Raw genomic sequence first — 25,407 nt, forward strand, 5'->3', positions numbered from 1 at the left:
TAACCCTAGGCGCAACCCTAACCCTAGGCAGCAAAAGCAGCCTTAGGCTAGGGCTGGTTCCATGGAAGAAGCTGTGAAGGCAGCCAGCTTCTGGCACTTTTCTCTACTCCTTGGCATGCCCTATTCAGCTGCAGTCTGCCTGGAGCTCTGGGCGTTGTGGTTTAGAAAACCCTAACCCTAGCCATAACCCTAACCCTAACACCAGGCAGAAAAGCAGCCTTAGGCTAGGTCTGCTTCCATGGAAGTAGCTGAGGAGGCAGCCAGCTTCTGGTACTTTTCTGTCCTCCTTGGCATGCCCTATTCAGCTGCAGTGTACCTGGAGCTCTGGACTTCGTTATTTTGAAAACCCTAACCCTAGGCTTAACCCTAACCCTAACACCAGGCAGAAAAAGCAGCTTAGGCTACGGCTGGTTCCATGGAAGTAGCTGTGGAGGCAGCCAGCTTCTGCCACTTTTCTGTCCTCCTTGGCATGCCCTATTCAGCTGCAGTCTGCCTGGAGCTCTGGGCATTGTGGTTTAGAAAACCCTAACCCTAGCCATAAGCCTAACCCTAACCCTAGGCGCAACCCTAACTCTAGGCAGCAAAAGCAGCCTTAGGCTAGGGCTGGTTCCATGGAAGTAGCTGTGGAGGCAGCCAGCTTCTGCCACTTTTCTATCCTCCTTGGCATGCCCTATTCAGCTGCAGTGTGCCTGGAGTTCTGGACTTCGTTCTTTTGAAAACCCTAACCCTAGGCTTAACCCTAACCCTAACACCAGGCAGCAAAAGCAGACTTAGGCTAGATCTGCTTCCATGGAACTAGCTGAGGAGGCAGCCAGCTTCTGGCACTTTTCTGTCCTCCTTGGCATGCCCTATTCTGCTCCAGTGTGCCTGGAGCTCTGGGCTTTCTGGTTTAGAAAACCCTAACCCTAGCCATAACCCTAACCCTAACCCTAGGCGCAACCCTAACCCTAGGCAGCAAAAGCAGACTTAGGCTAGGTCTGCTTCCATGAAAGTAGCTGTGGAGGCAGCCAGCTTCTGGCACTTTTCTGTCCTCCTTGGCATGCCCGATCCAGCTGCAATGTGCCTGGAACGCTGGACTTCGTTCTTTTGAAAACCCTAACCCTAGGCGTAACCCTAACCCTAACACCAGGCAGCAAAAGCAGCCTTAAGCTAGGTCTGCTTCCATGGAACTACCTGAGGAGGCAGCCAGCTTCTGGTACTTTTCTGTACTCCTTGGCATGTCTTATTTAGCTGCAGTGTACCTGGAGCTCTGGACTTCGTTATTTTGAAAACCCTAACCCTAGGCTTAACCCTAATCCTAACACCAGGCAGAAAAAGCAGCCTTAGGCTCGGTCTGCTTCCATGAAAATAGCTGAGGAGGCAGCCAGCTTCTGCCACTTTTCTGTCCTCCTTGGCTACCCCTATTCAGCTGCAGTGTGGCTGGAGCTCTGGGTATTGTGGTTTAGAAAACCCTAACCCTAGGCGTAACCCTATTCCTAACACCAGGCAGAATGAGCAGCATTAGGCTAGGTCTGGTTCCATGGAACTAGCTGAGGAGGCAGCCAGCTTGGGGCAATTTTCCATCCTCCTTGGCATGCCCTATTCAGCTGCAGTGTGCCTGGAGCTCTGGGCTTTGTGGTTTAGAAAACCCTAACCCTAGGCATAACCCTAACCCTAACCCTAGGCGCAACCCTAACCCTAGGCAGCAAAAGCAGCCTTAGGCTAGGGCTGGTTCCATGGAAGTAGCTGTGGAGGCAGCCAGCTTCTGGCACTTTTCTCTCCTCCTTGGCATGCCCTATTCAGCTGCAGTGTGCCTGGAGCTCTGGACTTCGTTCTTTTGAAAACCCTAACCCTAGGCTTAACCCTAACCCTAACACCAGGCAGAAAAAGCAGCCTTAGGCTAGGGCTGGTTCAATGGAAGTAGCTGTGCAGCAGCCAGCTTCTGGTACTTTTCTGTCCTCCTTGGCATGCCCGATTCAGCTGCACTGTGCCTGGAGCTCTGGGCATTGTGGTTTAGAAAACCCTAACCCTAGCCATAACCCTAACCCTAACACCAGGCAGCAAAAGCAGCCTTAGGCTAGGGCTGGTTCCATGGAACTAGCTGTGGAGGCAGCCAGCTTGGAGTACTTTTCTGTACTCCTTCGCATACCCTATTCAGCTGCAGTGTGCCTGGAGCTCTGGAATTTGTGGTTTACAAAACCCTAACCCTAGCCATAACCCTAACCCTGACACCAGGCAGCAAAAGCAGCCTTAGGCTAGGTCTGCTTCCATGGAACTAGCTGAGGAGGCAGCCAGCTTCTGGCACTTTTCTGTCCTCCTTGGCATGCCCTATTCAGCTGCAGTGTGCCTGGAGCTCTGGGCTTTGTGGTTTAGAAAACCCTAACCCTAGCCATAGCCCTAACCCTAACCCTAGGCGCAACCCTAACCCTAGGTGCAAAAGCAGCCTTAGGGTAGGGCTGGTTCCATGGAAGTAGCTGTGGAGGCAGCCAGCTTCTGGCACTTTTCTCTCCTTCTTGGCATGCCCGATTCAGCTGCAGTGTGCCTGGAGCTCTGGGCTTTGTGGTTGAGAAAACCCTAACCCTAGCCATAACCCTAACACTAACACCACGCAGGAAAAGCAGCCTTAAGCTAGGTCTGCTTCCATGGAAGTACCTGAGGAGGCAGCCAGCTTCTGGTACTTTTCTGTCGTCCTTGGCATGTCTTATTTAGCTGCAGTGTACCTGGAGCTCTGGACTTCGTTATTTTGAAAACCCTAACCCTAGGCTTAACCCTAACCCTAACACCAGGCAGAAAAAGCAGCTTTAGACTAGGGCTGGTTCCATGGAAGTAGCTGTGGAGGCAGCCAGCTTCTGCCACTTTTCTGTCCTCCTTGGCATGTCCTATTCAGCTGCAGTGTGCCTGGAGCTCTGGACTTTGTTCTTTAGGAAACCCTAACCCTAGGCTTAACCCTAACCCTAACACCAGGCAGAAAAAGCAGCTTTAGACTAGGTCTGGTTCCATGGAAGTAGCTGTGGAGGCAGCCAGCTTCTGGCACTTTTCTGTCCTCCTTGGCATGCCCTATTCAGCTGCAGTCTGCCTGGAGCTCTGGACTTTGTTCTTTAGGAAAACCTAACCCTAGGCGTAACCCTAACCCTAACACCAGGCAGAAAAAGCAGCCATTAGACTAGGGCTGCTTCCATGGAAGTAGCTGTGGAGGCAGCCAGCTTGGGGAATTTTCTGTCCTCCTTGGCATGCCCTCTGCAGCTGCAGTGTGCCTGGAGCTCTGGAATTTTTGGATTACAGAACCCTAAACCTAGGCTCAACAGTAACCCGAGGCAGCAAAAGCAGCCTTAGGCTAGGGCTGGTTCCATGGAAGTAGCTGTGGAGGCAGCCAGCTTCTGGCACTTTTCTGTCCTCCTTGGCATGCCCTATTCAGCTGCAGTCTGCCTGGAGCTCTGTTCTTTAGAAAACCCTAACCCTAGGCTTAACCCTAACCCTAACACCAGGCAGCAAAAGAAGCCTTAGGCTAGGACTGGTTCCATGGAAGTAGCTGTGGAGGCAGCCATCTTCTGGCACTTTTCTCTCCTTCTTGGCTTGCCCTATTCAGCTGCAGTGTGCCTGGAGCTCTGGACTTTGTTCTGCAGAAAACCCTAACCCTAGGCGTAACCCTAACCCTAACACCAGGCACAAAAAATCAGCGTTAGCTTAGGTCTGGTTCCATGGAAGTAGCTGTGCAGCAGCCAGCTTCTGGCACTTTTGTGTCCCCCTTGGCATGCCCTCTGCAGCTGCAGTGTGCCTGGAGCTCTGGACTTTGTGGTTTAGAAAACCCTAACCCTAGCCATAACCCTAACCCTAACACCAGGCAGAAAAAGCAGCCTTAGGCTAGGTCTGCTTCCATGGAAGTAGCTCTGGAGGCAGCCAGATTCTGGCGCTTTTCTGTCCTCCTTGGCATGCCCTATTCAGCTACAGTGTGCCTGGAGCTCTGGAATTTGTGGTTTACAAAACCGTAACCCTAGGCAAAACCCTAACCCTAACACCCGTCTGCAAAAGCAGCATTAGGCTAGGTGATGTTCCATGGAACTAGCTGTGCAGACAGCCAGCTTCTGGAACTTTTCTGTCCTCCTTGGCATGCCCTATTCAGCTGCAGTGTGCCTGCAGCTTGGAATTTGTTCTTTAGAAAACCCTAACCCTAGGCGTAACCCTAACCCTAACACCAGGCAGCAAAAGCAGCCTTAGGCTAGGGCTGGTTCCATGGAACTAGCTGTGGAGGTGGGCACCTTGTGGCACTTTTGTGTCCTCTTTGGCATGCCCTATTCAGCTGCAGTGTGCCTGGAGCTCTGGGCTTTGTGGTTTACAAAACCATAACTTTGGGCAGCTAAATCAGCCTTGGTCTATGGCTTCTTTTGATGCCTCCTCGTCTGATTCAATGAATGTGATACAAATACATTCACACAATTCTAAATAATTTATGAAGTCGTAAACCTTTTTTACATCAGAATAGTCCCCATAATAACTATAATGCAACATATAAGAAGCAATAATAATACATGCATAAACTGTGCTTATCTATATTTCCCAAGCTTTATACTAACATTTTACCGAAAACTTACATCACTTAATAGAGTAGATATTCAAATGCTTCCCATAAACACCAAACACACTGTTATGCCCAGAAATTTGGAAAAAAAAACAGAAATTATCCTTATGGAAGAGAGACAACCTGGCTGCAGTACCCTAACACACACTTTCAATAAAGACTGGAAAGGAGGAGACACAATATTAGAGAGTCACTGCTATATAAGGAAATAAACTGCATTTCCAAAGACAGAACAAAACTACACAAACTTTGTCAGAAGTAATTAAATGATAACACAACACAGTAAGTTAGTTAAGCTTCATGACATCATGAATCTTCAGTATTTTGTCCCTGCTGCTTTTCCTCTCCCCAGAACCAAACTGAGAAATATGTGTGGATATGAATGAATAGTTCACATTTTCATGTGCATTACCTGAGGACCAGGTAATACCTATGAAACTGTAATTCAAGAGTAATTCTAGACAGCCTGCAATTTGTTGGGACGACTGCAGGAAATATGGTTTTCAGCCACGCACATTCAACCACTGCTTTCTTTATAAACATTAACAGAAGTGTTGATGCATCTAAGACCTTTAGAAGATACAAGCTGACAGCAGTAGCAAAATCACAAGAGGTATGGCTGGTATGAGAAACATGGATGTGAATTCCATTTTTCAAGATGATCCTTTGTTAGGAGACAATTTTAGTCTTGCAATCCAGCAAGGAACATCATGCCTCATACCAAATTCAGGGGATAAACTCTGCAATACAGCTGAACAACATTTGTCTTCTCTAATCATGATGCCTTGCACTTTTAAGATTTACACTAATTAAACCAGAAAAGGTCAAACAACTGAAAATGTTCGTGATTTGGGAAAGACTTCATAACAAAATCTTTCCTGTCTATCACTAATCTTCCATACACAATAACTGTCACTTTGATAAAGTGTCTCTGGCAGCCTGCTTGTGATTATACTCAAGAAGCTTCAGCCTCTATCCACTGCAAGAGTTCACGAGCTTTTTCTTGCAAACCTCAGTGAGACAGAGCCACAAAAGAGAGGAAGAGGAAGCAAAACCCAGCACTCTTCAGGATTACGGTGCCATCTGTTCAGGAAACAATTTCTTTGTAGTTTAAGAACTTCAGATTTTACTTAAGGATTTCAGTATTGAAATTCCAGAATAAAAATATGTATACAGATAGGAAAAAGAGGAGACAGAAAATACCACCTTGATTCTAATCCCAGTCTTTGAAGATCAGCTGCAGTGTGATCTGCAGTTCTTATGTCTCTTTCCTCATGGGTTATCTGATAATATTGTTATTCTTCCAATGCCTGAAACCTTAAGACCCTCTATAGAGGGTCCACTCCTTCCTCATCCCATATAGCACCTTGAAAAAAATTAGACCAGAAAGCATTAATTATGCTTTAGAGTCTGACAACAGCCAGAGAAAATGCCCTTAAAATGCTTCCACATTTACAGATAATTGGTGAGAAATTGATCTGTCTTTAGTTTAGTTAGGAATTTGAAAAGATGTTGGGGTTGAGCCCTGTGCTCTGAAGTTTTTCCCCAGTCTGAATAATCTTGCAGGCAGAGAGGTAGAAAGCTGCTCCTCTCTCAATCTCTTCTTCTCCAATTTTTCTTATTATGTAGAAAACTTTTTTCCCCAACATCCTGCTTTTTCTCAGGTATTTAATGGGTGATTTGAAAGAAATAAAAGGATGAAGAGAAAAAGGTTCCTACACTTCACAGCACAGTGACTGCACAGGATCAGGAGGAAAGCCTGCGTTGCAGCACAATTCTATCAAACCTTTGGGCCTTTCAAAGGCTGCAGTAATGCCTTCCTATTGCTGAAGGAGGTGAAAAAAAAATAAAAATCACACAATCTAACCAGCCTGAGAACACTGGGCTTAAGAGTAAGTGGTCATTCAGCACAGATGCTGACAGAGCAGGTGAAAATAAAATGCTTTCAGAACCTTTCACAATCTATTTCTGGATCAAGTTCCCAGCTTCATATGGTTTCCTGGCACTTTGAACTACACCTTACTGTAGCTACCTCTTCAAACAGTATTCAGTATAGTAGACAAAAAGAAAAACTACAGAAAGTACCAAAAAAACCCCCCACAACTACATATGAACCCAAGTACATGTGTTGTTGCCATTCAGCCCAGACCCAGGAAGTTTTTCCCAGGGAAAAAAAACTTTAATTTAAACAACTCTTACAAGCTGCACAACATAAAAAGGAAACCCCAACAATCTAGCACTTTGTGTAAGGAAACCATATCCTCAAGCAGAGGAACTAACATACATATATCAGAATATACTAGAAATCTCCAATAAATTCACCTCCAAGACAGCCATGCCATAGCTCTCTTTCAACAAAATCCATCAGACTACAGCTACATTTATTTCCCTTCTCATATCCAGGCTTTCAGGATAGATTCCTCTTTTGTCCCAGTCCTCATCTTTTCATTTTTCCATTAGGACACTACAGATTGCAAAGGCTAAGAGGAAGCATGCCTGAGCCAAAAGAATTTTCAGTCTAAAGAAAACTGGTACAAAATGAACTTCGCAACTGCAAGAGGAAGTTGGTCAAATTCAGTGTTCAGAAAATAGAGCATAAGCTTTTCTGTGGGAAAGCTTCTCCATAGTAACTAAAACTGCAATCTGAGCATTGACTCCCTGTCAAAAATACCCTCAACATAAAAACAAAGTACAAAAGCCTCTGAAAAGTGAGAGATTTCAATGACCCAAAAAAGAGGACAAGACGAGGATCCTCTAAGCATATACAATTTCTCTGCTGCTGATCTGTTTTACTATTAAGGAATGACAGAAAAAAATATAACAAAAGATCAAACAGGTATTTAACATGTTCCAGGTAAGATTATTATGGCAATTAGTAAATTGGTGGTAGTGCTTCTCCAGCATGAGATAGGATCAATGCAGCTGACTCTCAGCCTTACAATTAGGGATCAGAGAACTGTTCATCCCTTAAAACTGCTAAGCTTTAAAAATTGGTCCGTATTTTTTCATGTCAAGTCTCTTCTTTGTCTTAATTTTTAAAGTATTTTAATTTCAGTCAGAACAACTCAGTTGTTTCACAAAGCAAGAGAGAAAAATATCTTGTTTAGTCCTTGTTAAAAAGACAGACTTTATAAGAAAAGTTTCAAAGACTGGTGTTTCTGAGAAAGGGTCTGGGGTAGTTTTGGATAAAGAAGGTATCCTCTGTGACCCTCAGGATAATTTATAAATACATCTCACACATCTTTCAAAAGATCCAGATTGCTCATATGTTTTTAAAATACAGCTGAGGTCCTAGAAGAGTCTGATCTGACCAACCATTCCTTCCCATCCCAGAAGGAAGAACCTCTGAGGAAACGCACACCACCACGGGGCCAAAGCAGTCCAAGGAAGCATTATCACAACTATGGCTGCCTGCTGTAAGCATCTGGACAAGGTATCACCAAAACTTAAATTTTTGCAAATATGCATAGTAAGGAATCTGCTTTTCAAGAAGAGGGGAATGTTTCTAACATTTGAGACCAAAATTCTAGTTGAACGATATTTCAAAGTTTATGCGTTCAAACAGTTTCAACCACTAAAGCGTTGCACCCTGATAAAGTGTACCTCTATCCAGAGTGATCACACTGTGCTTGGAGGCTTTTCTTAGGATTCACAGCACAAAGGAAACACCACAGGCATGCCAGTCACCAGGTCACCACAGGAATGAGAGGCACAGCCACCACCATTAACTTGGCACACCCTATGGAACACAGTAACAAGGACAGCAGGGAGAGTGAGCTTGCCGCACCTCCAACTTGCCTTTGCCTCCCTTCTGTAGAGAGGTGATGAGCATGAAAAAACCTGTTACTGTCGTTTTCCCCACCATAAAAACCATAGGAAAAACCATAGTAAATTATAGGGACAAATGAACTATGGCTAAGAACCCTCCATTAAGTCGGCACTCTGAAAGTCTCATGGTTTCTTTCTGCTTAATATTTTGTACATAAAGTATGTTTCCCTAATAGCATACAGCTCAGATTCCTACATTTCCAAGGGCTTATTAAATTAGCATAGGTAAATATGAACATTTTCATATGGAATTAAAGACAAATATTCAAAATTGCAAGTGAAAACAAAATAACACCTGACCCTGTACCTAAAATACGAGGAATAATAAACTTGATTTATTAATACCACTGAAAAATAAATTATATGTTCATAAATTAGGTAACTCCTGAACAATCAGAAATTTTCATCCAGAAAGTTGGGGGATAATGTGGAGAGAAATTCTTTCCATTTATTATGAAATTGAAAACAAACCAAAAAAAAAAGCCCACACCACAGGCCACTGTACTTTTCCCAAGATCATTAAATATAATCTTGAAACAACTATCCAACCTTCAAAGAATTTCTCTACCCTAGCTGAAACCAGGACAGAAACTTTTCTATTTTTTCTTGAAGGAATCCTTGCAACTGATTTCATTTGAGAAGTTCCTAATTGAAAACATTAGCAGAGCCAAGAAGAAAATGTGATGCAGCATAAAATCATGCAAAATCAATTAATTAATTTGTATAATTTTCAATACATCAATTTTTTCAACAATAAATTGCTCAAAATTTCAAGAAACTACAAAATAAAATCTTGATTAATTTTCATTTAAAAATCCATGATCTTTTCCTGCTCTGTACAATTTGTAATAAATTACCCTCAGCTTCAAAATAGTTCATTCCTGTGAGACTGGTTTCAGTTTCAGGATTGCAACTGTGTGGTAACTGCTTCTCTTTCTGTTGTTTTCCATTTCCAAACGTAGGCTTTGATCCCCTCGCTCTTGCTGGTAGAGCAGTCGCCTCACACACACAGTCTCTCTTTGAAGCCTTCCAACAGTGCCAAGAAAGAAGCAGGCTATGGCAGCAGGCTCAGTATTCTCTGGTTATGCAACAGATTAGATCATTATCAACAAAACTGGATGCCTCCAGCAGAGAAAAGAAATGGGGAATTTGAGAGCAAGTTTTTCTTTACTTTTTGTATTAAGGGTGGCTGCTTGATCAGTTTGAAAGGAGGAAAAAGTTACCTGCAATTAAGAGCTGGTCATGTCAGATAAGATTACAGTGAAAAGCCCCATAATAAATATTACTGTCACATTTACCACTCAGTTCTGTTCCTTCCTTGGCACCAAAGTTTTCCCATTCATTGTGTAATGCAAAAGAAATATTTGGCTCAAACTAATGCCAATAATTTAAGAAGGCTGATTTAGCCACGTGGATTTCATTCCCCATAGATCAATGACGATGTGCCAACAGGATGAAGGAGAAGAGTCTGGATTCTCACATACCTGCAGAGAGAATCTGTTTCTTATCTATGATATATACACTTGCCCACAGCCTGTGCATGTGGATATCCTACACATCTGTCACAATTCTGTCTTCTCTAGTTGCTCCAACAACTTTTAAATCACCAATTAAAGATATTTCAGTTCAGAATTCCAACTTCAGTTAATGGATAAAGCACCTACTGATGGAGCATGCAATGAAGATAAGGATTTTGAGACTTCATATACAGCAGAAAAATACATACTATGTAATTTCTTAAGGGAATTACATACTGTGTAATTTCTATAGCTGCATCTTCCAGATAATTTTGGTTTCGTGCATGAAACAAATCCCCTGAGTCAAGTTCTGACAATTAATGTATAGTGAGGAGAGATTAGAGAATATAGAACAGATTAAACAATTTACTGTTTGTATGTAAGAATTCAGCCACTGAGGCTTACAAATGCAGACAAATGAAACCAAAAGGCTTTGAGAATCCTAACTGAAAGCTTTTATAGCTCCTACAAAAGACATTAAGAGTATTTAGATACTGTTTATAGGAAAAAAGTAAGTACAAAATAGTTTAATATAGAAAAAACTATATGGTTGCTCGTAATAAGAGAAAATATTCTTATAGAGTTTCAATGGGTTAATTCTAGATTTTTATAAATTTTTAAACTTAGAAAGCACTACAGAAGTTGAGTTTTGCTTTCAAGTTCCCACAAAAGAAGCACTAAAAGTATTGTGCATCTGGTTATATTACAAGATGAATGTAAGACTTAAAATGACATTATCCTATAAAAGAAGTACTATTAAGAATGGCAGAAGTTATATGACCAGTGTAATTTGTGTACAAATGCATATTATCATGAGATCATCAGTAGCTTAAAGAAAATCTAGAAATCAGAAGCTCTGTGTTCTGGGCTTTATTTGCAGGAGATACTTTCCAGACATGAGATTACACTTTTCTTTTTTTTTTTTTTTTCCTAATACAGCTGAAAAATATTAGGCCAAATAAATTATGAGCATAATAATGAGCTCTTAGTCCTCACTTGTTACTGCCCTTCTTTGATATTATCACTGAAGGATCAGAAAACCATGTCCTCCATCTCTCTTAAGGAATCATACAATACTTTATTGTATGATTTGACTCTTTAGAAACACAGACCTAAATAAAATCAGGTGTTTAGCTGGACTGCCTTCATCTCTATCCCACAGTCAATAATTATTAAAAACTACATATGAAAAAAATAAATGGCATTCCCCCCAAATCATGCCAGAAGAAAAATCACTGATGAGTCAAGCTAGCCTGTAAGTGGGACACAAAGTATGATTCATAAGTCATTGCTTTGGGTTTAATTCTTGAGAGAAAAAGCTCCATCAATAACATCAGACAGAAACTCAAACCCTCATTACAAAAACATAACATTAAATTCAGTGAGTCTTTTCATTCTGAATATTTCTGTTATGTGTGTTCACCACAAGGGTTTGAAGCCATGACCAGTAACCTTCAGCAGCTCCTGCAGGCAGTGAAATCTTGCAGAGGACACTGAGTGTGCTGGGCCACATTCCTGAGCTGTCTTCTACACAGCTGCAGGGCACAAGCTCTGTGTCCACCACTGGGGCAAAGGGAATGGGACCTTTCTGACTGAAACCACAACAGAACACGAATAATGGCCCAACTTGGTCATTGCCAGCATCAAGTTTATCAAAGTAGATGAGATTCACTAAAGCTGCTAATTTGCTTTCTTTTTTTCCCAAATGTAATATTTAGGCAAACTGGACTACAAGACTAAAAAAGGAGATGAGTCCAATGAGATGATGGCAGAGGAACCAAGAGGAACAAGGAGCATCACTACTTTCAGACAACAGATCAGATACTAAGCACTATGTCAAAATTACCTCTGGGCCACAGCTTTTGTAGCAAATTGGGTTTTCAAGGGCATTCCCTCTCCTCTGCACTGCATATTTATCTCATGTCTTTCTTTCAGCCCACACCCAAAACAGAGGCTTTGTGCAGTAATTCTATTTTAACCCCAAAGGACATTTATGACAAGAATATTTTTAATATTTAAAATATAGTCCAATATATACAGAATTCTAGATCAATAAAGAAACAAGCAAACAAAAAAAGACCAGGGAGCCTTTTTCATTGAGGAGGTAATAATACAGTAAAAGGATCTATAAAAACCCTCTTTCAAAACCCTGTATGACCTTGCTTTTCACTCACATCCTTCAAGCTGACCACTGAAAGAAATATAAAGTAATATTCATTTTCCCACATATTCATGGCAGTCCAAATGACAGCTCTGACACTGGAAACAGACTGGCAAAATATTTTATTTATCTTTAACCTCAGCCATGAAAAATGTGAGAAATAAAAAATTAAAAAGCCATGCTGCTATTGGACATTTCACAATTTAATCATACATCATACCTGTACAGCAGAAAACATGCAACAAGACTAAACTTCTAAAAGGCAGCTGGATATAAATGTATGCTGCTTTCGCTGTACTGTCAGCTAGCAGGCCTTTAAAGGAAGATTATCAAAGGCACTCCAGTCACCGTGATGTGAAGACAGAATAAGTGAGCACGACCTTGAGTTCTCCCTTTGTATTTCATGGCATTTTTTTTAAAGTATTTTTAAATCCTCCAAACAGTAAGTACTAACATGGCCACTACTGAATTCACATGCTTTTGAATAGGATGATGAAAATTACTTGAACGAATGTCTTTTGGCTTATGTGCTCCTTTACATTCCCCTCAGGAATAATATATTAGCAGTGTCACTGCTATGAACAAGTAGGTGACATATCAGTAGCTATCATCTATTAATAAATACTTTACTCATTCCATGAGGTTAATCTTCATATGCACCCATGAGGCAGGAAATTATAGTCAGTATTTCCCCTGGGGATGCTAAAGTCATGTGATAGATTGTCCTAGTCCATGCAGTGATTCAGGTGTCAAAGCCATTAGTAAAAAACTGTCAGAGACCCTGCCTCCTAATCCTACATGCTAATCACTGAATTTTGCCCATCTGATGAAAGAAACTACAAGAATCATGCTGCCTTATCATAACTGAAATTTAAAACTGATATTATCAAAAGCTCTTAGAAGCTAAAAGAAAAACTTGCCATTAAAAGGCGAAACAATGAAACCCCCATGATTTATCAACTGGTCTCTCCTTCATCTTCCAAGGACATATGTGTGATAACTGCTACAGAGTTACTGCTCCCTCAGATTAACACAGAGCTTTATTTAGAATAAACATCTTTTATAAGGAACTTGAGAATGTTTTCTCTGTCTAAATTTATTGACTTCTCTTTACCTGGCTCCTAGTCCTCAAATACTGCCTGGAAAGTGAACAGAACACTTGTGAGATGAGATACTGCTACTATTGCCAAGAAAAGCAGGAGAAATATTGAGTTTAAAATAAAAAAAAGATAAATGTTTTGCTGCACAGCACAAATTCACTGCTCATTTCCCTAGTTTGTTTCTAATAAAATTAATAAAGCAATGAGTAGGTAGGCACTCCTCTACTTGTACAAGAGTTCAGTGATTGCCTTCAGAAAGGGAAAACTCTTGTGGCACTCACATGCTGCCTGAGCATTATAAAAGTAAGATTCTATCCATATGTTAAATGTTTATTTCCAGCACATCTGTCTTAGCTCAGTAAATGTTTTGAAACTTACAAGGACAGTGACTTGAAGAACTGCCTTTAAAACTAGTAGGAAGTGTATGAACAAATCCCCTAACAACATTTCGGATCTCTACCCATGAGTTATAAGAAAAATTAGGTTGCAAATCTTTCAAGATTTCAAAGAATCCAGAATGTCACTTGTCCAAACCCCCCCCCCCGACAACATCTACCTTCAATGTGTGCAGCAATGCATTCTGTTATCACCTAGAATCCAGGAGGTGAGAATGTCAGAAATAGCGAAGTTCTAATGAATTTTAAAAAATCAGTTAGGAGCTCAGCATGGAGACTTGAATGGGTTCAGGGGTTTGTGAAGATTCCTTCCATCTCAATTGTCAACTGCCTGCTCGTGCTGAATGTACTGATGAGGAAATCCTCGGAGCATGCAGCAGCAGCTCACTGCAGGGACCTACGTCACTGGAAATGTTCCAAAAAAAACTTTGGTGCCTGAAGAGTTCTTTCCTTTCCACAAGTTCCTTAAGATAGAAGGAAATTAATGTGTCAGGTTCTGGTAAGCACAGACAATGCCACTTTTTTGGGTGGGTATTACCTCACCCAAGAACACCCACTTGCTCATTTTTCAGCTGACTGAAGGAAGACCAGCATCTTCTAGTACAGCTACTTCCTCCGACAGGGAACACTCATTTCCACTGTTGCTCTAACAATCAGAAGACAACACTAATCACTGCAAGTTCTACAGGCCTATATACCCCAACACACACACACAAAACACTGCTCATTTCTACCATGAATTTCCAGCTTAAAGGGGAGTAGACAGATCAATCTTCACAAAGTCTTGAACTAAGCTCTCAAAGCATATTCTTCCATAAGAGCTGGGCCAATAAAAATGTTATTAAAAGCAAAGGGAAGGGGCTGGATCACCCATGGAATTATATAAATTATGAAAACCATACAAGCAAATGTCAGTCTTGAAACAAAACACTAATTTAACTGTCCTCCATGTAGGCAAAGAAGCTACAAGTAACACATTCCTTGAAGAAAAACACTCCTCCTAAGGCTGAAAGCAAGACTAAACTGAAAACACAGGATTAAGCACTTCACCTTGTTTTGTGGGGAGTTTCTCTGAGCACAACAAGAATATTCCTGTGTGCTTTATGCAAGGGTGTTTACAGGACAAGACTGAATTGCTGAGCCATTATTTTACTTGTGGCTCAGGAATCATTCCAAAGCAAACATGAGAGAGAATATAGCAACATATATTTTCAAAATTAATCAAATGCATAATAAACTTTAAGCTATGAAATTCTGAATTTCGTCAAGGTTGCCAAAGTTCAGCCCTAATCCTTTAGCTGATCATCAAGACTTATTTACTGTCTCTCTACTAGTCAGTACTGACAGACAAGTAACCCTAAAGTCACTATCACAGAGCTCAGGAGATAAATACTTCTTCCAAAAGTAAATATTTCCAGAAGGAAAACCAAATCCTGTATATTGCTGATAGTACAAATAAGCAAACAATACAGGAAGTCCATGCTTCTTTGTTCTAAATACAACATTTTTCCATGAAGGGATAAGTTTGCTCTATGTGAGAAAGGAGAATGAAAGTAAAGGTCCCTTAACTTTATTTCCCCATAGTGGTAGCTAACCCAGTGTATACAACAAAATGGGGTCCAACAAATCTTATCTACTATAGAGAATGTTCTGGAATCTCACACTCATTCCCCTATCTCAGGAGTCAAAATTATTTTTATCTTCTAAACAAAAAATTATTCTATGCTTATAAGTGTGTGCAACATTTAAGACTGTCTCCTCATCTTTTAAATTCTTGCTTAAAAACTACCTCTTAAAATTTTCCATAGTATTTCTTGCTATGTAGATAAACAATTTCTATTGTGTCAATATCAATAGGTCAGTATTTGATACAACTTTACCCAAAATCAAGCCAATCACAAAAAAAATGGCTAATATTTAGAAGATGCATGTGTTCATGATGCTTTATCTTCTCTTCATTTATGAGAAATTCTGAAATTTGAGCCGTCCACTATAAGAAAAGAAACAACCTCTAACAACAAGAATTTTAATCTACTCAAAATCCTCTTCAAGGGTCTCCAGAGAACGAGGACACGCCAGTGTTTCATGGCACAGACTCCAAACCACTGAAGCAAGCACAAGCCAGATCGGAAGAGTTAAATAAAGCAGCTAAAATTCAGCAGCATTGTGAGCCATTCCAGACTACGGTTACTGTAACCTACACTGGGTGTCCTCTGCATAAGCACCAGTGTGACTTTGTGGACTGCTGAGACTCAGTCTGTTGCAACTGGCATAAGTTGCCACAGGCGAGTAATCACAAGAAACTGACCTTGGCAAAAGCACATTTTACACTTCACTGCTGTTCAACTGTGTTATACTAAAGAGAGAGCAAGTGAGCAGAAGGGGGAGGGAGAGAGAACAAAGGGGATAGGCAGCAGAAAAGTGAATGTAGCCATTTGCAGCTTTACCTGCTTTTAAGATTTTAAGAGAGGTATATCACACCTCCAACGCACATCACAACCTACACATAGTTACATCAATTCTGCACGGCGGTACCTCAAACCAGTGGGGTCTGAGCAGATTTTTAGAGGGGGAGAAAAAAGAAAAGAGACTAGGTAGTAAATTAGAAATTAAGATCTAAAAAAATTCTCCCAACAAGGAGGAGCAAAGTATAGAAGACAATTACAACATCACATTTTCTTACCGCTGGATTAATGGATAAATTAAGATTTTTAAATTGTTCTTTCCTCCTGTTTGGCTACACCTGTTGAGAGTCCATTTTTGAATCAGCTGCAGCTAATAAAGCCTAAACTTATTCCATGAGGTGTGCAGCAAGATGTCTTCGTTCTGATTTTTTATGTTTCAGCTCAACCTTAACTTCAGCTCTCAACAGCCAGGCAGCAATTTGCAGGAGCTAGTATGGTAAAATCCCCACAGCTGCACATACAGTTGTGTCTGGCTCTTCTCAGCCATCTTTGGTCTCTGATGGTTTGAATCAGTTATTTCCTGCTAAATAATTTTCTTAGCTTCTGCATTACTTTTCTTTGGTATTGATTACTGCATCTCCAAAGAAACAGGACCTGGCAGAGCAAGATGGCACAGGATCCCATCATTAGTGCTAACCCACATCCTGCCCAAATTTTACAGCAAGTTTAACACAAGGATCTAACCTTGAGGGTATGCTGGGTTTCCAGGACATTCGCTGGATGAAGCAAAACATGCAGAAGCTTTGTACGAGTTCCAAAATACCGAATCACTCTCCACTTGGGAAGTGTACAAGGTATGCAAGTCTAGACAAAATAAAATGAGACCACATGCATTTTGTATCTGCTTCCTTAACCCTCTTAGGTCAGTGGCCTAAGAACTCGAGGCAGCTTCTCTTCCAGATCTTGAAGTCTGCTTTCCTCCTGTGCAGACAGTTTCTCTATTCCTCATCTGGTTCCATAAATAACTCAAAACCCTGCTACAAAAGCCAGCCTTTGTTCCTCTCAAGCATGCAAACCCTTCACATCTCTGTCTTCACGAAGTCTCCATTCCTCTATTAAAACTCTCCGTCCTCTGTCTCAGTCCTCTAAATGTCATTACTACCAGTGAGCAGAAGTGACTTTTTTTGGACACAGCCTCGTTGTTACCTTAAACCATTCCCATCTGACACGGTATAATGACCTCCCCTGTCACTGGCCAGGGAGATACAAGACTCAGCCCTGACAGCAGACGGCTGCTTCGCACACACTGACGCTCAGCAGCTCAACAATGATACATCACGCTCAGCCTATAAATTATGAAAACAGCAATTCTATGAAGCATGACCTAAAATTCCAAGGGACTGAAGTATTTCCAAGTCTGAACTTCAGATCTGGGTCAAAAAGGTGTCAGCTGTGGATCTGCAGAATTTTAATCATCTCATCAGACTGTAGCTCTGTGTCTCACAAATACATTATGTTTGTAAGGCCCATGGGCATGCTTCCTGACACTGAGGCAGGACTGTCACAGAGGGCTGGATGGGCCACAGAAATACTCACTGCTTCTGTGAAGTGTGTGAGAAAATCTTGCAGGGTCTAGACAGAGAGTAAACTGATGTCTGTCACATTTTTCTGACTGCACTTGGGCACAAAATAGAATTATTAGAATTTTTATTTACGAAGTCCTATAGTAATTAGTTATAGTAGATAGAAAAAGATAAAGTAAAAAGGGCACAGTAGTTCTGCAACAATTTCTGTGATCCCTCAGGCTTGGCTGCCTATGGTCAGCATTTCTCACAATGACATACAGCAAAAGACAGAGAAGGGTGATGAAAAAAAATACCTGATGGGTACTCATATGCACAGAAAGAACAAATCTTTGCTTTTACTAGGCCAAAAGTTAGCAGATGTTTGTATTACACAAGAGCACCCTCAGCTCAATGTAAGGATTTGACATTTCTTACTTCTTCCATGCATATCCTAAACAAGAGATTATTGAATTAGTCTCTCCCTTTGCAGCTCCCTCTGGGTGTCCCAAACCAAACCATATTTTAAATGTATGTGCCAATCAGTACTGCTTGAGTCATTTGACTTTATAGTTCACTAGCTAGGATCTCATTTTCAAGTAATTTTACTCATTTGGCAGAACAGAAACATTAACTGGGTCTTCCCCATCCATACAAGTAATGACCAATAGACTGGCTACTCCAGGCATCTCCCTTCTCTTTCCTCTTCCTTCACCACCTCTTTCACATTAGAGAAATGCTTGAAACTCACACATTTCCTCAAAATACACAAGGGCTGACAAATCAAAATCTTTTAACATCAAAAAATTACTAGGAAGGTTTAGCTTTTGAAATATATATATATGGGTATGTATCTACACAAAGTATCCAAAAGATGATGATTCTGTGGTGGAGTATGGTTGAAATGTTACTGGAATGGGATTAATTTTACCTAACTCTTCCTTTACAGGAAAAAGATTATGTTTGTTTGAATTACATTTACCTTTCTCGAAGTGTTTAAGAAAGAAGTCTTGTCTAGTTTCAACTCATCCAATATAACATAATGATATCCTTGAAGTCCAGAGAGTCAGGAGAGTCTTGCTTTTCCTTCTAGTTGTAAATACTCAGTGTGATCTACAAGAAAAAGAAAGTGGGGGGAAAAAAGTTTGGCAGGCAATCCTTTATCTTTTCAATGGGTCAGTATTTTCAAAATCCTTACAGAAAATGGCCCTGACTCCAGAAGTTCAATCAAACAACAAACAATCACTACTTGGTTTCCAGAAAGAATTCAAAGCAGACTTATTTTTTCCATGTCAAATATTCTGTCTCTCTCTCTTCACTGTCTTAAACATTAAGATATTAGAGTACAAGGTGTGATTTCCTCTCCTTATTAAAAAAAAAAAAAAAAAAGGAAGAACTTGCAATTCTTTGCATATTCTGAAATAAATTTAAAATTACTATCAGGTAATCTATAACTTTTTGTAAGAACCTATGGAAGAGAAAGGCTACAGTTTCTCTGATGTGAAATGTTAATACACTTCACAAAGCCAGCAGCAACTCTTGAAACAGAACTAAAACTATGAAAAACATAAAACACCCTTTTCTCCTACTAGACACTTCAATTAATCAACAGCTATTGGTGAATAAATTAAGTACTCAGCAGCTTTGTTGAATAAGCATGTTTTAGTCTGCAAACAGCTGTGAGAAGTTCACCAAATTTTATTCTCTGAATTGTCCTGCTGCTTCTGGAGTTTCCACTTTTCTAAGGAATATCACTTTTTCTGGAGAGCAGGTTGAGCCCTTAATTTTGCAGATACTCATTGGGTATAGTATCAGCTCAGTCTTTCTAGTTCTTTCAGTGACAGCAAGCAAACTCACAAAAGCTTTGCCTCAGATTTCACAGGCATGTGTGTGCCTCTCTCTCAGTACCCAGGCCGACGTGCCAATATGTAGGATTAAACTTTTTCCAAGGTTGAATAAGCCACCATCTGTCTATCTTGTGTGGTGCTGTGCGCCATCCGGGAGACTTGTCCCTTAGAGCATGTTTCTACCATATGTCACTCCTGAGTGATCAGTTATGCCAAGACATTTGGGAAAAAATGACTAAGTCGAGCTGGAAAACCCTTTCCGAATTCCAGAGGAGGTTTGCCAAGCCTGTATTTGCAAATAACTTCACATGCACTGGTTTTTGCATATATTGTGCATAACAATAAATAATGACCTTTACTCAAACAGACATCAGGTATGTGCCCTCCACTGTCCAGAACTCAGGGAATTTTTAATAAGCCAAGGGATTCAAGTATGACACATCTCCAGGAAAAATACAAAAAACTTTTACAGCGACTTTTACAATTGCTAACTTAATAAAGGGAAAAAAAAAAAAAAAAAGCAGATGATAAGAATATATTTCAAGAAAGACTCAGTCTGTTGTTTTAAAGCCACAACAAACCAGTAATTCCTTTCAGAATACTCAACTAAAAATACCTAAGGCAAGTGAATACAAGAATTTTTCCTAATAGTAACCATCCAACAATGACCATCTAAAGTGCTCACCCGCACGCAAATTGATCACCGAAACTAAACGTTAAACTGCTGATACAGTCCATGCAATTAGAATTTGTCTAATAAAGAATATGACTCTATCCTATTTTAGATTTAAAGAACCATTTTATGTTCCAATTCCTCAATTATTAAATTAAAACTCATGCCAACATCATTCTTATGGCCAGCTCAAGGCTGCTCATTTACATAACTGACTTTCAAGGGCACTTCCTTACACAGCAATTAATACCAGCAAAAAATCCACCGGATCTGCTACCTAATTTTAAGGAAGACATTCTTGAGAATATTAAAAGAAGAAAGAAATTAGTAAGTCGTGATTACAGCCTCCCTGAGTAAGATTAACATTGAAAGGAAATCTACTCCTAAGGGCAACAGGAGAAATGTTAAATATGAGAAGACAAATTATAGGAATTATTACATTTAGTGACAAAAGTGAGATAAGGAGCAGTACTAAAGTCCAAGAGAGAACACTGACCTTTGTGTTTTGCCTTTAGAATTTGGACAATCATTGAAAAAGAGGGAAGATGTGAAATAAGGATTCACTACAGCCCACTGCGATTTGTAGAAAAACACACACCAAAAAGCAGAAAAAGTTCATGTTAAACAAAGAAAATGAAAACCACTACTGAAAAAGGTTATGATTAAAGGAAAATGAGGTAAATTATCACCTCAGAATGGATTATGATTTTTTTTTGTAATGTATCTAATTTAAACTGTCTCCTTATGCACAAAGAGTGAAACTTGCAAAGGTGAGGATGTTGGTAAAAAATTAGACTACCAAGGAAAGAAAGCCTCTTACTGCAATATGGACTTGCTGAATGGAAAGAAGAGAGGAAAATAAATATAGACCAGCTAGGCAAATCAGGACTACTTGCCTACATAACACACCTAATGATATTGAAGCCAGCATATTTTTTGAAAGGCTCAGCTCCTTCCTGGCCCACTCCAACAGCCTGAGGCATTCACACTGTTGAGCCAAGAGAGACTGGAGAGGCTGGTTCTACAGCACCAACTTTCGGCTAACTCTTCTTATTCCAACAAGAAACCTTTAGGGTAACATGCACCTGCCCTAATGTCCTCCTTGCTTCTTGAATCCACCTACAGGTCCAAATAATCTTCCCTTCAAGATGAAACATGATTTGCACGAAATTCATCAAAGCTGCCAACTAAGAAAATTCTTATTCTGGAAAAAATTTGCGCTGTGAAGCTGGTCAACAGCTTCCTCAAAGAAGGAGCAGCCATGCACTGTCATCTCCTGCCAGAAGTGCAGCAGAAACAAGAGTTTCTCTTGAGCTTCTCAACAAGCATTGTGAAGATCCATGTATATCAGTAAGGAAATCTATGGAGCAATTTAAAAGGAGAAAACATTGAAACACAGACAAATATTAAAATTTTTCTTTCCCTTTATTTTTGGCCTGGGGAGGCTCAGGATCCATCACCCATTTGTCCCACGCCAATGCAGAGATCTGAACAGGAATCATATCACTCTTTGGAAATATGATGCTTTTTAATTTGTTTTAATCACTAGGAGCTCCTTGGAAATTCTTCACACACACAGGCTGTTTTCTTTTGTGTTCCACATGTACTAAGCCTCAACTCTCTGTTGTTCTTACAAACTTTTCAGGGAACTCTCAAGTCTCCTGGAATTCAAAAGTTCAGGATTCCAATAATCACATGCAAACCCATTCTTCTAGAAATAAATTCACTCTTGTGGCACAACTAAATGTTTCTGTTACATAAATGCAAAACTCAACTGAAACATCTGCTGATAATCACAAGACTGCGACACCTGAAAGACAGCAACAGTGAAATTTATTTCCACAGGAAACCTCATTCAGCGGGTATGACTTCAGAGACAGTGTTTAAAGACAAGAAGAGCTCTTCAAGCCCAAGGCCAAACCCAAAGAGTAGTTATGTCCTCTGAGCCACCCATCTGCAAGGTATTTCATATAGTCCCGCAATCATTCACCACAACTCGCTCCCCAGTGGAGACTCTGGCCCCAACTTGGCAAGACTGTTTTATTTCAGTGACCATGAAGTAATGGAGAAAATGCAGGTTGATGGGAAGCTATGAAATGTCTCTAAAAACTGCCAAGCAGCCAGTCCTCTAACATAAAGTCCATTCTGCAAGGGCTGTGGTACTGCAACACAAAAAGAGTTTGTTTTTCAAAAATGTCAATGCAATATTAACACAATACATATTCTCTTTTCTTATGAATAATCAATACTCATAAAGTCACTCGAAGAAAGGCAATCTCCATGTGCCATGTGAAAGTAGCTTGGAGTTACCTTTGCTAGGGGTACAAAAAGAGGGATTGAGGGGGAGATAAGGCTTGCTCTTTCCAATCACAGAGATAAAGCAGTTTTCCTCACGTAGCTTTCCCCTTCCTCACTTCCCCCCTCCTCCACACAAATCCCAAGAAAAGCTGCCATTGCTTTAGGTCAAAGGAAAAACAGGCCCAGCTGCCGTGAGCCAAACAACGTACAGGTTTGCTATCTCCCCTGCTGTTTTGGCTCGAGCGCTTCAGACTGGAAAATTCAGAAGCACGATCTCCCAAGCTCTATAAATGCCAGAACCATCTAAGAGGAAAATAGGACAAGGCCACCCCCAGGCAAGTTTGTACTAAAATCTGCTGGCTGCAAGGCAAAAATACAGTAAACATCGCATAGGGACAGACTGCTCCTCAGAAAATATTCCACAAGAACAATATAGCTTCCAAAGAAAGGCTGCGCTAAGGGGACTTCTGGAGGGAAAAAAATGCAATGTTTTAAAATCCTTGTGAGGAGTTAGCAAGCTAATGGCACACTCAACGACAAATTGTTTGACAGGCAATATGCTTTTGACATTAATCCAAAGCAGAAATGTAAAAGCGACATTGAATGTTCTCTACGAAGTGGTAACAAATTGGGTATCCTAGAATAGTTCTGCAGTTCACTAAGGAAATTTTGCTTTTGTCAGAACAATTGATTACATGGAATAAAACAAGTAATAAAAGCAATTAATCATCAATATCACCACCCTGTCTCTTCAGGAAGAACAATTTTAGTTAAATTTTTGCAGTCCTTGAGAGATGAACTTTGCAACTGATTAAGTATGTTTTAACGTGCTCTATACTGACTCAACCTTGAAAAACAAACCAAAAACAGAAGTTGAAACATCCTTTTTCCTGTGTAGCTCCAATTTGCAGTAGCAAGAAGCTAAACAACATGCTCTCCACCAGATGGCTGAAATAAAAAGAACACTCCTTCTGATTAATTAGGAAACAAATGAATCTGCTGTTAGCACAACAAGTTACCATCAGGAAACCTGGGTTCCCATTAAACTTTGATATTTGTGCTTTCTCTGCAACTGTGTTCAAGACCATCCTCAGATTTGTCTCTCATTTCAGAAGCAAAGTGTTACACACCAGTCCACCACACACAAGTATCACACCAGCCACTGCACAACCAAAAGGGGTACCGGCCCTTTTCACAGACAACTAACACCACAGTTTTCCTAAAAGAGAATGCATCCATCACAGTAGAAACTAATTAAGGCCTCCTAGTGCTATGAGGAGAACTGATGGGTAAAACCACACATCCCTTGTCAGGGTTCCCTGAGCAGGGGAGGCTCTTGCATGCACACCCAAGCTCTCCAGCCGGTCCTGGAAACGCAAATCCCAAGAGCAGATATAGTACAAGGAGCAAGGATGTGGCAGGCCAAGCAGCAGAGGGCAGCCCATGGTTCCCTGCCCAGGGAGGCTGCCAAGGATGAGTGTGAACATCTCAAGTGGAGGTTCAGGATCCAGTGCAGGCACTGCGAGGAGAGGAGTGATGGCATAAAGCACGTGGGACTGGCATGAAAGATGTGCGAGTGCATGCACTAGAACGTGAATATAATGTTTGTTGTTACTGAGCTGAGTGACTCCTTGAAGAAGGAAACCGAGCTTACCTGACCCAGGAAGGTGCAGACAAAAGCTCTTGGTATTGTCATTATTCCTCTGGTTTCTTTGCATGAACAACTGCTTTATTTCAACAAGTCTTAAAGAAGGACCATTTCAGAAGCTGGCTATAGGAAAGAACCCACCATGTTTCAGGTATAAAGGACAAGTTTGCCTTCTTTACTGATGTGTGCCTAAAGAGGCAGAATGCCTTAATGAGAATCCAGGACTGCCAACTAACCCACACTTCTATAATTTAGAGTATTTCTCCTATGTGCACAGCTGAAGTTCTCAAATATGTCGAGTGTTATTTTCTAAGTCCAAAGGGAATGGCGGAGACATTACAAACTAAATCTAAGTCTTCTTTTTAAAATCCAAGCAAAGGTACTACATCCTATTAAGGAATTGAGAAAGCTCAGAGACTTGAATGAGAAAACCCAAAAACACTTCCTCACACATTAAAGAAAGGTTTCAATAATTTTAGATATCTAGGAAAGCCATTGAATTGTGCTAAATGACTGTATCTCATTTTTCCTTATAGGCTGGTCATAGGTACTCTGGGAAATACAAGGACACACAAAAATGCAAAAGAGCATAGAAGACACTAATATTTCAAAGCGCACCTATCCATTACATAACACACACAATTACAGGGGCGGAAATTACTATTTTTTGAACATTTACAGTCATAAAATGGAAAACTTCGGGAAATGCAATATTCTTTGGCACCCACTTCTCTCCTGTTTGCTTACAATTTACTTGAAGCCTACTCTAAGGCTTGTGCTGGCAGAGACAGTGAACAATTTACCCTGTGTACCCTCTCCCTGCCACTCACAACATTAAAGATCTCAATAATATCTTCCACTGTCTCTTCTTCTCAGGGGGAAAAAAAAAATCCCTGTTTTCTGTGGACATAAGCCGTTCCACATCTCTTAAAAATGCTGCTTTTCCCAAAATTTTCTCATCCTGTTATATTGTTTCTGAGCTGAGGGACCTGAACTGCACATGATACAAGATGCTGGTGAGCCATGAACATAGAGAGTGGCAAAAAGGATGCCACCTCTTTAGTTCTCTATTCCTTTATTATTATTTCCTAGTATTTGGTTTGCTTTTCTGATCAGTGTAGAGTAGTGGGCTCCAGTTTTACATTGCTGTTTATCATAACCTGGTAACTGACTCACACATGGCAACAGCTCAAAACTCACCATTATTTTTTCCCTATGCAGACCACTTTATCCACACTGAATTTTACCTGCCTTTCCACTACTCAGCCACCCAGCCATGTCAGTCAGTCCTCCAGTTCTTCATGGTCCACTTCAACCTCACTACTACGACCAAGTTACTATCATCAGCACACTTTCTCACTTCATCAACAAGGTCCTTTCTAGTGTACAATTTATGGCCTGAATGCACCAACCAGTCC

The 25,407-nt window shown here is 40.6% G+C and overlaps 1 protein-coding gene across 3 annotated transcripts in view; it reads right to left on the reverse strand.

Annotated features, from left to right (window-relative positions):
* Positions 1 to 25,407, reverse strand: part of LDLRAD4 (low density lipoprotein receptor class A domain containing 4) — a 313,571-nt gene that overhangs the window by 252,282 nt on the left and 35,882 nt on the right. For 2 of the 3 annotated variants that reach the window (XM_050970349.1, XM_050970346.1), the window contains exon 2: positions 18,506 to 18,636. The exons of the other annotated variant lie outside the window; for it this stretch is intronic. The gene's annotated coding sequence lies outside the window, so the exon portion shown is untranslated. The remainder of the gene's footprint in view (positions 1 to 18,505; positions 18,637 to 25,407) is intronic. 3 annotated transcript variants of the gene reach the window in all.

The sequence above is a fragment of the Serinus canaria genome, chromosome 2 (assembly GCF_022539315.1).
Source record: "Serinus canaria isolate serCan28SL12 chromosome 2, serCan2020, whole genome shotgun sequence".
Classification (NCBI taxonomy): Eukaryota; Metazoa; Chordata; class Aves; order Passeriformes; family Fringillidae; genus Serinus; species Serinus canaria.